General features: G+C 49.9%; 1 long non-coding RNA gene across 5 annotated transcripts; it reads right to left on the minus strand.

Annotated features, from left to right (window-relative positions):
- Positions 1-1,107: 1,107 nt before the first annotated feature.
- Positions 1,108-11,488, minus strand: LOC128901359 (uncharacterized). Of its 5 annotated transcripts, none has more exons than XR_008463468.1 (5): positions 11,392-11,488; positions 6,547-6,755; positions 6,155-6,368; positions 2,806-3,004; positions 1,108-2,509 (listed from the first exon to the last, which is right to left on the minus strand). It is a non-coding gene; the product is annotated as an uncharacterized LOC128901359 (long non-coding RNA). The 5 variants fall into 5 exon arrangements; XR_008463469.1 differs by having other exon boundaries at positions 6,547-6,729; positions 11,392-11,480; XR_008463467.1 differs by having other exon boundaries at positions 6,547-6,729; positions 11,319-11,476.
- Between the last annotated feature and the right edge of the window lie 54 nt (positions 11,489-11,542).

The raw sequence follows: 11,542 nt of genomic DNA on the forward strand, positions 1-11,542 counted from the left end.
ACATTTTTCCGTCGGGTTTTTCCCGATTTTCCCTCTTTTGGGCGCCGCCCCGGCCCGCCCGCAGGGGGCACTGCCGGCCCGCCCGGAGCTCCGCGACAGCGGCCACGGCCGGGGTCGGGGCTTCCTGAGGAGCCGTAAAAAACGTGGAAAAACATGAAAAGCGTCGCGGGGCGCAGGATTTCCGCCAGACAGCGCCGGGAGAGAGGGGGCAGCCACCCGGCGCAGGGGCTCTGCACGGCCAGGGCACCCCATCAGCTCAGCGCCGCGGGCGGGTCACGGCTGAGCCCACGGGAATCACAGAATGGAGGCTCACGGAATGGTTTGGGAGGGAAGGGACCTTAAAGCTCACCCAGTGTCGCCCCCTGCCCTGGGCAGGGACACCTCCCACCAGCCCAGGTTGCTCCAAGCCCCGTCCAACCTGGCCTTGAACCCCTCCAGGGATGGGGCAGCCACAGCTTCTCTGGGCAGCCTGGGCCAGGGGCTCAGTCCCCTCACAGCCAAGAATTTCTTCCTCAGATCTCACCTAAATCTCCCTCTTCCAGTGTAAAACCCTTCCCCCTCGTCCCATGGCTCCCCTCCCTGCTCCAGAGTCCCTCCCCAGCTTTCCTGGAGCCCCTTGAGGGACTGGAAGGGGCTCCAAGGTCTCCCCGGAGCCTTCTCTTCTCCAGGCTGACCCCCCCCAGCTCTCTCAGCCTGTCCCCACAGCAGAGGGGCTCCAGCCCTCCCAGCAGCTCCGGGGCCTGCTCTGGCCTCACTCCAACAGCTCCGTGCCTCTCCTGTGCTGAGTTTTCCCCCGAGCAGAGCAGAGGTGCAGAATCCCCTCCTAGGGGGGCAGATTGTCTGATTCTGCACATCGCACGTTCCATGTCCACAACGCAGCAGCGACACAGCAGAGATCAGGGTATCCTATGGCAAGAGAAAGGGCCAGACCCCACCGCCCGCAGGGCCCCACCACCAGAATCACATGCGCCTCAGCTGCTGGCATCACACAGACCCACGGTGGGGATTCCTGCAAGGAAAAAACCCCCGTGGAAACCATTTAGCTTTAGAGCGACGGAGAAATACCCACAAAAGTTATAACAGCACAGAACCAGGGTTGTTTGGGGGATTTCAATCAAGACTTATTCTATTAAAGAATTAATACATTCCGCAGTGGGTTCGGTGGGGGTAGAGGACAGAGTTTTCAGCCCACGGATTTCGCCATGGGTCCCTGTCGCTCGCCCTGCTGGGCACCCTGGGGTCAGAGAAATAATCGGTGTCCACTAACGAGATTAGCAATGGGAGCACAAGCCGTACTGCAAAGTGACGGTCCAGCTGGCAGGTGCTGTGGGCGCTTCACTGCCCAGCATCTCCGGGACACACATGAATGAAAGAAAAGCAAATGAAAGTCACAGAAACCAAATAAGTAACTTCGAGCAGAATAAATGAGACGTGACTATTTACAGACTATGGGATCTGTTCTGGAAACTGATCTTCTGCCAGGGGCTGCCCGACTACAAATCGCCAGGGACAGCACGAGAGCAAAGCGTCCTCAGATCGTTATTTATCATGACATTTAGCAAGGCCTCGTTCCCGGTAGTTACAGTATGGAATGGAGACCCTCTTCTTCATTCTCATCTGCTTCACCCACCAGATGCAATCAGACTTAGCACTTTTCATCTTCAAAGCACTTTGTGAACATTAACTCATTAATCCTTATGCCCCCCATGAAGCAGTTAAGTGTTATCCCTGTTTTACAGACCTCTTTATCTCCGAATCTGCTCATTAATTTTTAGTGTGCCCATCTCTTTAAAGGGAGATATCAAAGCAATAGAGAAACCGCAGCACAAAACAGTTCTGAGCCTCATGTTCCAACCTGCTAAGTACCCGGGTCCCCTACAGGAGCTCAGGATTCTGGAGCCAGGCCTTGACGGGATGTAAATTATCGCTAATGCTCAGATTAGATTATTTTCCTGAAGCTGGTTCTGCCTGACTCCCACAAGGTCCCCCCATTTAACTGAAATGCCCAGCTGGGAGAGCGGCCAGTGCCACGGATGTCGGTCAAGACGCTTCCCGCGTTGGCGGAGTCCTGACACACTTACAGCCTCCTCAGCTTTAAGTGCAGAGGGGGTGGAAAACCAGGCACAGTCTATAGAGCTAGACAATAATTCATGCTTTGTAACAATAATTCTCTGTCTACAGGAGCGATGCAGAAGCGACACAATTCAAGAAACAGAACACGCTACAATCAGATAACGTTCATACCCACCGGGAAGGCAAATACAAACATTTTGGTGTTTACACTATGGTGAAGTTTCTTTCCTGTTAGTCACCATCGACTGTTAACTCACAGGAGGGTGGTGAGGGAAACAGCTTCCCTTGAGCTCCGTCCAGCACTGCCAGGGAGCCTGCTTCTGGCTCCCACTCTGCTCCCAAAGGCCTTCTCTCCACAGTTGGTTTTGGAATGACAGCAGAAACAAGTGTGCCCTCTGTCCGGGATGTTACTGAGCAGGAGGAACTGATGCACACACTGAAATGAGATGTCACATAGTGAGAACAAATGAAGGGCATGGCAGAAAGCTCCCTTTTTTATGGCAGTCCTTTGCCCAGCTCTGTGGAATTGGACTACAGAGGGATTTATTTTTTTCTTATAGGTCAAATTACCCGATATGAGCAGGTGCCAGTAAAAACTGGGATTTCCTGCCACCTCACTTCCCTCTGCTCTATTTACTTTTGCTTGCTTCGGGTGCACCTTCCGTGTTTATCATTTATTCTGCAGCAGAAGACAGTGACACAGTGGCAAACTGGATCTCAAGGGCACCTCACCTGCTTCTCTAGAGCAGTAGAATCCAAGGAGTCGGGATGCGACAGACGGAAGATGAGCACCGTGACACATACATCTAAACCAGTGAGCAAAGCCTTTCCCAGTCATCCGAGCCAGCAGGACATTTTCAGCACCCGCTGGTTTCGCAAGAGGAAACTCCACCTCGAGGTAGCGCTGAGGGCACAGCATCAGGAATTTGTCCTTAAGAGGCCACAAGTTGAATGTTATAACCAGCAGGCAGACTGGTGAATGCAAAAGAGCAATACCTATTGTAGTCAGAAGCCTGGAGCAGCTGTGCTGGCAAAAAGATTAATTACTGCTGGGTGTGAGCTGGAACCACACACCCAGCAGTCCTGAGGTTTTGGTTACTCCCTAGCAAAGAGGGCAACGCTGCTCTCTCCTTGATTGTGCCGAGGCAAGGATTCAGTTTCCCTTTTCCTAGCATTTTACCTCTGTTCTGCCCTCACTGGAATGATCATTAGCTTCAGTCACAGCTGAATACAAACACCACATGTGCGATGAAAGAATAAAATGCATTCTCCCTGGTTCTGATGAAGTCCCTCCATGGGAGAAGCTTTCCCGGTCTGTTAGACTGAACGTCAGCCTGTCCGAGGGGTCTGAGGTCAGTCCCTGAGATGGGGATGATGTTCTGGACTCCGTTAAACATGAATACGCTGCCCTGTGCTTGCAAGCCCCCAGCTGAAGTTAGAGCTGATGCCAGCACAGCTAGACCACCTTTTGGCCCCAGTATTTTGTGCAAAGGTACCAAATTTGGTCTAAATACCTTTGCTACCATCACCATTAGCAGCGAGGAATAAACATTTTTAAACACTGAATAAAGATTGAGCTGGCAGCACTATCTCTGCCTCAGCTCTTGCGTGTCGTCCTTCCAGACAGCCAGGGTGCCTCCAGCAACTGCAGTGGAGCCTTTGGGATCACAGGGTGTTCCCAGCACTGAGCTCTGCAGACACTGGCTGGGCCTCCTCGGTGGCTTGGTAACTGTCAGACAAGGCTGGTCTCAGCAGGCCTGCTGGAAACATCTGGCTTTAATTCTTCTATAAAGCCATGACATTCATTTGGCCACCAAACCACTTTCCTTTCATCTATCTGGAGGACTAACCCTGTGGCAGAGCAGCTGACTCCCTGCCTGCCATTACCCTGCATTATCCTGCAGGAAGAAAGGGGTCACAGAAGAGCCAGGGCCATGCTCTTCGCGGGAGAAGAGATCTTGGGAGACGGTGGCAGCTCACAACTAACGCTTTCCTGCTCTTCTCCCTCCCCAGAGCTCTTTTCAAGTTGTTTCAAGGCATCCATTTCTCTGTCAACATGTCTCAAAGGGGCTCAGACTCCAGCTCTGACCCGATTCCCTCCTTAGTTCACTGGACTGAGAACCCAAGCACTTGAGGAATAGATAGGTGTGGCACGCTGTCCTGGGTAGGAAAGACAGTGCCTTTGTGCTGGAGGGAGAAGCTGTGTCTATTTAGAAATCCCTTAGCAGAGGATGCCGAAGGCTCTGTGAAGGGGCTGGCACGCTGGGAAGAAGCCTGGGAGAGTCAGGAACATAAGCAAAGGCAGAGGAGTTGCCTCAACAACTCTTGACCGATAATTCTGGTATCAATAAATGACAATCCTAGCAAGGAGACAACGTTTGGAACTCCAAATGTGTTATTGTGCAGCAGAAGAGGCCTAAAGCATGAATGCTGGATGTTGGAAAGATCAGCTGCACCATCACATGATCCCACGATGCCTGTAACCACAGCAAAGTTTTATCCAAAGCCAGCGAGACTCTTGGCTGCGTTTCTAGGTCTGAGCTCAGCAGAGATTGTGCAGTTGCATTTTCACAAACTTTCATCCATGCTGAAGTAAACGATTTGCTTTCCAGGCAAAACTAAGTCCCACCAGCGTGGGATAGGTGCCTCGGGCAGCCCCGGAGCCGATGAGCAGCAATCGCTGGGTCTTATTCCAACACTCCTCAGCACAAGGCAAACAGCACAGAGCTCCAGCTCCAAGAGGCAGCCAGGCAACAGCACTGAACAATCAGTTTCCCATGTCAGACTCCGGCTACGCCCAAAGACTTGGCAGTGCTGGAGTGTATATACTGTGGCAATAATATTAAATAAAACAGCTCTTCTCATCTGCCTACCCTCCTTCCCTGCTACTGGGCCACTCTCTTGAAACTGCCACAGCTAAAAGGATTTACCTTTTTATTTAAAGTGCCCATATAAAAGCAATCCATGCAGGGAACAGCCAGGCAAGAATAAGCTGCCCTATGAATTCACAGCCCATTGCCCAGCGCTGCCTGGAAGGAGCACGGCCCTGCTGCGTGGCACGAGTGTGGCGTTGCTAACAGCTGAAGGGAATTCTGCAGCTCAGAGGTGTCTTTTGGTAGCCACAAGTTTCCCTTCTTGCTGCACCAAGATTAGTTGTAGGCCAGCCAGGAAACCCACCAGGGTATCCAGTGATCCGGAGCTGATCTCCAAGGACGTGGTGTGAGATAGCTGAAGTATCCCTCTGCCTCCTCCTTATTGTTCCATCCTGGACTCAGACTTCCTGGCAGAGGAGGAGCAAGTGAATCATGCAGAAGGAGGAGAGAGCTGGAGCAGGAAATACAGCTGCCAGGCTGACTCAGCACGGCTTCCCTCCTGAACCTTGAACAGTCAGGAGCTTTGAAGGATGTTAATGTTTAACTCCACCAAAAGTCCCCTATTTAGCAAAAGGCATCTGAGATTCATCGGCTTCTGGCAGGAAACGTTTTGCTTTGCCAGGGGCTGTGCTGGTGACAGTACCTCAGTGGTCAGGTCAGTAGCTGTGCCTTTCAAAAGGCAATTAAGTCCAAAGGGCCTCACGACATCTGATAAGCTCCAGCAAAGAGAAGGAAAAAAATAATGGCATTCACCAGTTCATCTCCCCAGCCCTGCACTTCGCTGAGAACACCAACTCAGGAACATAGATTGACACCAGAAATAAGGAAAAGCTCATTAGTTGTTTGGGAAATATTGTTATCAATCATCTCCAAAGGAGCACTGCAGAGCCGCCTGCCACTCTGCCTTTTTGCTTCCTCTCTTTCTCCATCTCTCATTCTCCTTCCCAGGAACATTTACATCTGTACCTGACTGTCTCGGTAAGAAAGAGCACATTAATAGCTAAAAGGCAGGGCTCGGACCCTAGACTTCAATCCCAGCTCTGGTACTGGTTACGCAACAGCCATTTCAGATTCCTGTTCCTCGCTTCACCCATTGCAAAGTGAGGATGGTGCTTCCTGAACTTCTATTAATGCAGGAGTCACCTAATGAGTGCTAATTAGGAAAATCCAAAAACAAATGACTAGATTAGCAGCTATGAAATACTCACTTGTTAGAGGACCGCTTTGTGGAGCCTCTCGGGTGGGAACCCAGGTTTACGTGCTCCAAAGGCTAGAGCTCCAAGTGCTGATGCCAAGGACAGCCAGGAGCTGCCAGGAAAGGGCTCTACAAGAACTATTGAGCAGTTCTGGCTTTGTCCCACAGAGAACATACATCCTGCAGGGAATCGATTCATCCCTTCTATTTGCTGCCTTTGCAATAACCTGAAATGTGTACAAAAGAGAAGAAATCCATAACTGTGTTCATCAGGTAGATCCAATATCTTTCTCAGTCCCCGAGAGGGCAGAGTGAGAATGAATTCTGTAATTCAAGAAAAAGCAGCAACTCTGACTGTCTGAGAATGAAAGAGCTCACAGTAAGCAACTGTGTGGTTAAAGTTACCTGCAGACAAAAAGGTGCTTGCAACACGCAGAGGGAGAGATCAGGCTGTCCTGCTGGTGCCGCTAGGAAGTGGTGCTGTACTGGAGGGAGGTTGTCATTCTTTCACCATGAAGTAACAGCAGCTTTTGCTTTATAAGCCTCCAACATGCCGTGCTACAATAACGCATGCATCTGTGCTGAGACCTGAATTGTACAGTATAGTCAATGAGCTGGAAAAAGAGGTAAACAATGAAGTGTCAAAGTTGACTGATGATATAAAATTATTCAGGATATCCAAACTGAGTGAAAGACCCAGAGAAGGATCTCACGACACCAAGAACTTGGGCGTTCAAACTGCTGGCAAAAAAAAATGCTAATGAATACAAAGATGCAGGGGCAAAGCAAGCCCAACTATAATTGCACAAAGTTAGCTATTCCCACCCAGGAGAGAGCTCAGGGAATCATTATGGGGTATGCAACTCTGCACTCACTGATGGTTAGAAAACAAGAACTATTTTTTAAAAGGAACACAACATGGAAAAAACCTGCACTGACCTTGTAGGATACCACCACACGTTTTTTTTTAATTGTACTTCACTCCCAGAATTAAGGTTTGTTTTTCTTGGTCAAGGTGACACACGTGGTGTTGGAAGAAGCAATCCTGGAGTCCTGAACTGTCTGCCTGAACGAGAGCTCAGAAAGGGCTACAGGAGCTGGCAAGGGCACTTGCACAGTAACAGGTTTAAGAGATACTAGGCTGTACCTTCTCGCTTTCTGGAATAGCAGCTTTCCGTAGGGCTTAAAGCTTCTGCTCTTAAGCCCCAAAGTCACTACATCTAATACAGATGTGTGATGCCTCCTTAGTAAAGTTATGCAACAGCACTTTAATGATTGTTGCATTTTTCTATTGCCTTGGCTTTATTAAAAAACAAAAAGGGCATGTAAAGACTGACAGAGTATGTTTGGAAGTAAAATTCCAGTTTAATCACTGATTAAACAAACCAGTGGTGCTGTTGGGAAGGGTCACATGAAGTTCACTGGTTGGGTGGAGATCTCAAAAAAAAAAAAAAAAAGCAGTGCCATGTGGGTGCCTGACCACTGTCCATAGCACTGAGCATTTCTCCAGCAGCTGCCTTACCCTGTCTGCTGGCACTGGCCTCTTCTGTAGGAAGCTGGGCAGCCCCAACACTCAGAGAATCGGGCAGAGAGTACAGACTCCCTCAGGACGCGCTGCTACGCCAAAAGCAAGACACTTGGATGAAATATCAAAAAGGGAAGACTGAGAAGACAGAAGATACTTCTTGGGGTTCTCCTCTCTGGTATAAATCTACTAGCAGAGCTGCTTTCTGCTGCTCTAACAGTAGGAAAGATGCCATGCCTTGAAAGAAACAAGCACCATAAATGTGTTAATAATTACACCCGAGATTGTTTTCCCGGAACAGGCTGTTGGTATCTCATTGACTTGTCACCTTTTATACCTGCAACTCACAACCTCTTACCAAACCACCAGAAAACACATTTAAAATCAATGCTGGGCTCAGAGCTGTCAGCTGCAACTTAGGAAAGTAGCATTGTCGTTGATAGCTCTCTGCAGCCACTGGCTCAGGGTGCAATGGCAGCCAAAAAAGCCAGGTGAACATTGGCTGCTCTCAGGCAGGAAACCTGGGTGAGGACAAAGCCTTCATCTGCTGTTCTAGAAATCCTCGGTGTACTCACATCTGGAGTGCGGTTCTGGTCTCAACTGCTAGGGAAGGTGATGGAGTTACAGAGGGTCCAGAGGAGGGGAGGGATGAGCTGCCTTCATAAGGAGCAATCAAAAAGGCTGGGACTCTTCAATTAAGAGAGAAGATGGCTGAGAAGGATCTTATTGAGGTTTACAAAGTCACAAAGGTGGTTTGAACACAGACTTAATATTCACAGAATCCTGCTATAGAAGAACAAGGAGGCACACTTTGAAAGTACAAGATTAGTTTAAAACAGAAGAAAAGTATTTTTTGACACAAGTCTGGAACCTCACAGAAGACAATATCAACAAGTTTAAAAGGGTTACATAAATTCACAAGCAACAAGTGAATAAATAGCTGCTAAAAGGGCAAAGATGCACCCTTTAACATCTCTACTGCTTTCGGGATGCTAGAGAGGGAAACAGACAGCAGCAAGAACCCTGGCTCACATGCTTGCCCAAACAGCATCTCCTGTAGCCACCACTGGAGACAGGCTACTGGGCTGGCAGTGTCGTTGGTCTGAGACAGGAGGATGTTATTAACGTTCTAAATTCAATCCCCAAAACCTTACACACAATTAATTAAGGCAACGTGGTATCTTCTAACTGCTACTCTCATCTGCCTCTCCGCCCATCCTTACAGTTGTGTGCAGTGCCTCACATTACAGCGTGGCCTCATTTAGACACTAATCCCACAGGCAGATCCCTTGGCCACATGGAGCAATCCTGAGGCCAGCACCGCCAGAGCCTGCTGGGGAGAGGAAGCGGCACGTGTGGCATCAGCACAGAGGCGTTACACTATCTAGTTTGATTATTATTTTTTTCCCTATGTTATTATTGCTCACTGATTTTCATTGGCAATCTGTGAGCTGCTGTAACGTAAGTAAGTAGTGAGATGCATCACTTTATCTTTGATACTTGGATAACTAATCTTACAGGCACTACTGCAGTATATTTCATACTCCTAAATTTCCAGATAATTACTCCATCATATATATGTATCTCTCAAAATGATCACTTTTTCTAAGTATATATTCATAGAGAAGGATGACAATTTCTCACTTTGAAAAATCTTTAAATCTATTGAAATAAAATTATTTTCTGTTAGTCAAAACAAAACACTACTGCATTTCTATGGATGAGGCTGCATATGGGTAAAGCGGGAATGGCTTGCTAAAGCTGCCCAAACACTGGCATCTGGTGTCATTTGTGATGCCCTGTAGTGTTCCCATCACCAGAAGAAGAGGGGAAGTCAGTCCAGAGGAGTGCAAAGCCTGTAGTGGTCTGTGCTGGTGTCTCAGACAGCCAAGGGTGCCTAAAGTGGCAGCAGATACCTCTGCTTCGGCAGCTGAATCAAGCTTGAAGTGTCCTGCTCACATAACCTAGATAAACATGCAATTTCCTGTACAAGTCATGCATTTAATAACAGCACATATAAGTTTATCTGACATGCTCTAATAACAATGTCACATCTGCTCCACCTGAACATACAACCCTCCAGTGCACAGACTGCTGTGCCGTTTGTTAAAGCTATGAAGCCTGTAATTTACAAATTGTATGTATTTTCTGGGCCATAATTCAGGCTTTTTACTGGAATGAGTAAATTGCCAAGATTGACATAAAAGTAATACCAGCATATTAACTAGTCACTTCCTGTCTTAATGGTTCGGGGATCTGGTGGAGGCTCACGAGCTGCTCTGCAAGCACAGAACAAGAAGGCTGGGAATTTGGGAGAGCTCAAAGTAGATGTGAGCTGTGGGCATGACAAAGGCCACGTTAAACTCTTGGCCTGATTAACAGTAGCAGTGGGGGGGCTGAGCTATGGCACTGACTACATCCAATCATTTTTTTTTTTAACTCAGGAATTCAGTACTTTACACATTATGAAGAATAATGTGGAAAGAAAAAGAAACAAACAGCTAAAGCTATTCCTGAAAGTACATTGTTCAGATAAACATCTTGAGGAGCCGCTGTACTATCTGGAGAGCGAACTCATGTCATGCTAATGAAGATACACAAACTTTCGAGTATCTCAGGAATGCAGGTTATCTAGTTTGGCTGCTGGAAACCCTCTTTCTTGTTTTCAAACAAACCAAGTCTGCGGGGGACCCCCAACACCAAGCCCAGGCGCTCATTCCTTTCATCACACAGCCCTTCCTACAACCTCGCGCCATCCAGACACCAGTGAATCATGGAGCACAGGGTCACTTCTGGAAGCCAGCTGTGGCTTCGAGGCCCTTTGTTCCAACCTTAACAGAGTTGGGACGAGCCCGTGGGCCCCCAGAGCCCAAATCTACCCTTGTGGTGCTCAGAGCTGTACAGACCGACTGCCAGGACACCCTTGTGCAGTGAGTGACCCAGAAGGGCAGAAAGCCCCTGTTTCATAGAGTCACAGAATGGTTTGGGTTGGAAGGGGCCTTAAAGGCCACCCAGTGCCACCCCTTGCCCTGGGCAGGGACACCTCCCACCAGCCCAGGTTGCTCCAAGCCCCGTCCAACCTGGCCTTGAACCCCTCCAGGGATGGGGCAGCCACAGCTGCTCTGGGCAGCCTGGGCCAGGGGCTCACCACCCTCACAGGAGAGAACTTCTTCCTGATATCCAATCTAAATCTCCCCTGTTCCAGTTTGAGGCCGTTACCCTGTGTCCCATCATTACAATCCCTGCTCCAGAGTCCCTCCCCAGCTTTCCTGGAGTCCCTTTAGGGACTGGAAGGTCTCCCTGGAGCCTTCTCTTCTCCAGGCTGAACCCCCGCAGCTCTCTCAGCCTGTCCTCACAGTAGAGGGGCTCCAACCCTCGCAGCACCTATGTGGCCTCCTCTGGCCCTGCTCCAACAGCTCCATGGCGTTCTGCTGTGGTGGCCTTCTAGTGGCCCCAGAGCTGGAGGCAGCACTGCAAGGGGGTCGTCTCCCCAGAGCAGAGGCACAGAATTCCTCCCCCCCTCACCCTGCTGCCCATGCTGCTGGGGACGCGGCCCAGGCTGCAGGTGGTTTCTGGGCTGCCGGTGCACATCGCCAGGGCACGTTGAGCCCAGAGACAAATACACCCTTGTGGCGCTCGGGGCTGTACATACCGACTGCCAGGACACCCCTGCGAGGGGAACTGCCCAGAAAGGGGGCCGGGAAGGGCCGAAAGCCCCCGTTTACCTCACAGCGGAGGCGGCCATCGAGGAGCGCCCACCGCCCTCAACGCCAGCAGGCAGAGGGCGGGAAGCGCCCGCGCAGGGAAGCCCCCGCGTCCTCGGGGGAGGGGCGCAGTGCGCATGCGCCGGGGAAGCCCCCCGTGAGGGGGCGTGTC

Source organism: Rissa tridactyla, chromosome 24 (genome assembly GCF_028500815.1).
Source record: "Rissa tridactyla isolate bRisTri1 chromosome 24, bRisTri1.patW.cur.20221130, whole genome shotgun sequence".
NCBI classification, from domain to species: Eukaryota; Metazoa; Chordata; class Aves; order Charadriiformes; family Laridae; genus Rissa; species Rissa tridactyla.